Source organism: Anomalospiza imberbis, unplaced genomic scaffold (genome assembly GCF_031753505.1).
Source record: "Anomalospiza imberbis isolate Cuckoo-Finch-1a 21T00152 unplaced genomic scaffold, ASM3175350v1 scaffold_868, whole genome shotgun sequence".
Classification (NCBI taxonomy): Eukaryota; Metazoa; Chordata; class Aves; order Passeriformes; family Viduidae; genus Anomalospiza; species Anomalospiza imberbis.
Window position 1 is genome coordinate 32,501 of NW_027100489.1, and position 2,500 is coordinate 35,000.

The following is a 2,500-nucleotide window of genomic DNA, read 5'->3' on the forward strand; positions in this document are numbered from 1 at the left end:
CTTTCGCCCGCCTCGCGGCGGTCGGCTCTCCCTCCGGAAAAAAAAAAAAAAACAAGCCGGGGGACGGCACAACAAAAAGGCACATGGCGCGCGCCACACAAGGACACCCGTGCTAGCCACGGGGGCCGCGGGCCCGGGGCGGGGTGGGGCGAGGCACGCACCTCTCACCCCCCCCCCGCCCAACCCCACCGGCGTTCTCGCTCTCTCTCTCTCGCCTGCACGCCTTCGCTTTTCGTGGGCCCGCGCGCCTTCCTCGCGCGCTTCTCGGTGCCGCGGCTTAGGGCCGCGAGAGAAAAAAAAGCGACGGAGGCCTGGCGGGCGGCCCCCACACCGCCCGCAAGTCGGCACGTCCGAACCAAAAAAAAAAAAGGCAACGGACCCGGCTGGCACAACCCGCCCCCCCCCTTGCACCGGCGGTAAACGGCTCGATCCTCACAGGACCGAGGAAGGGCGAGGCGCCGCCGCCTCGCCCGCGACAACGCTCCGGGGGGGCTCTGGGTCGGCTTCCGGTCCGTGCTAGGGCGGCCGGCCACCGCGGCCGGCCTCCGCCCCTGAAAAAACTCGCCCGCGACGCGGGTCCCCGGCTTAAGGCCGAGGAAGGGGGACGACTTCAACAGCGCGCGCTGGTGGGGCGCGGGGTGCCGCCACCCCGGCTCCACAGCTCATCGGGCGACCGCCGTCACCGAGTCCCTCAAGCGAGGCAGCGACGCCGAGGCCGGGCCGCGCGCCCCGCCGCACGGGCCCCCGCCACCCTTCCGACACGGACACGCTGGCACAACCAGGTCGGGAAGCAGGGGAACGGGACGCCGCCACCTCGGCGGGCCCGCGCGCGCCGCGCTCGGGGCTCTCAGGCGAGGGCCGGGAAAAGCCCCGGCCGCGTCCACCCGCGGCTGCCGCCCACCGCACCGGAGCGACAGCCCGAAAGCGCGCCCGCCGAGCGGGGCGCGCCCCGGCTTAAGGCCGGGCAGGAAAGGGGCGAGGCGCCGCCGCCTCGCCCGCCAGCAATCCCCAGGGGGGGCGCCCCCCCTTCGCCAAGCCGGCCACAGCCGGGCCGAAGCGGGACACGGCCCACGAAATCGATGGCCGCGGCCGACGGGCAGCTCGCGGCTCGTACTCGGTCTCTCTCGGCTTCTCTCCCTCTTTTTTTCCCTTCTCGCTTTATTTCTCCTCTTTCTCGCTAGCTCTCTCTCGCCTCTCGAACCGTACACCCCGTTTCCCTGGGCCAGACGGGCGGACCGGGACGACGCCACGGGGCTCGTCCCGCGTCAGCGGCACTCGCCTCGCTCGGAGGACTGCGCACGGGGGCCCCCGGCCTCCCTCGCCGCTTACGGTCACAGGCACGGCACGAGCCTGCGGGGAGACGGCCCGTCACCTCGCTCCCATAGTACGGACAGACGAGTCCCAGGCCGCAGACGCCTCCAAGAGGACCGATGGAAAGCGACCGGGAAGGTGCGCCGCCGCAGGCCGGCCCCTGCGATGACGTAGCCGGAGGCAGCTGAAAACAGCGACCCCTTGGTGAACTTCCGGAGCCGGCCGCGACAACAGGTCTACCCGGCCGCGACAACAGGTCTACCCGGCCGCGACAACAGGTCTACCCGGCCGCTGCCGGAAATCGCCTAAGTCCCTCCGGAGCGAGGTAGACCTGTTGTCCGCCGTCCACCGCCCGCCGCCCGGGCGCCGCGCCGGGCCCGGCGGCCCCGGAGCCGGGGTAGACCTGTTGTCCGCGGGGTAGACCTGTTGTCCCCGGGGTAGACCTGCTGTCCGCGGGGTAGACCTGCTGTCCGCGGGGTAGACCTGCTGTCCGCGGGGTAGACCTGCTGTCCGCGGGGTAGACCTGCTGTCCCCGGGGTAGACCTGCTGTCCGCGGGGTAGACCTGCTGTCCGCGGGGTAGACCGGTTGTCCGCGGGGTAGACCTGCTGTCCGCGGGGTAGACCTGCTGTCCGCGGGGTAGACCTGCTGTCCCCGGGGTAGACCTGCTGTCCGCGGGGTAGACCTGTTGTCCCCGGGGTAGACCTGCTGTCCGCGAGGTAGACCTGCTGTCCGCGGGGTAGACCTGCTGTCCGCGGGGTAGACCTGCTGTCCGCGGGGTAGACCTGCTGTCCGCGAGGTAGACCTGCTGTCCGCGGGGTAGACCGGTTGTCCCCGGGGTAGACCTGCTGTCCGCGGGGTAGACCTGTTGTCCCCGGGGTAGACCCGCTGTCCGCGAGGTAGACCTGCTGTCCGCGGGGTAGACCCGCTGTCCGCGGGGTAGACCTGCTGTCCGCGGGGTAGACCCGCTGTGCGCGGGGTAGACCTGCTGTCCCCGGGGTAGACCCGCTGTCCCCGGGGTAGACCTGCTGTCCCCGGGGTAGACCTGTTGTCCGCCGCCCACCGCCCGCCGCCCGGGCGCCGCGCCGAGCCCGGCGGCCCCGGAGCCGGGCTAGACCTGCTGTCCGCCGCCCGGTTTTGGGGTTTTGGGGGTTTATTCCTTCCCGCCCCCCCCCCGCCCCAATCCCGTTT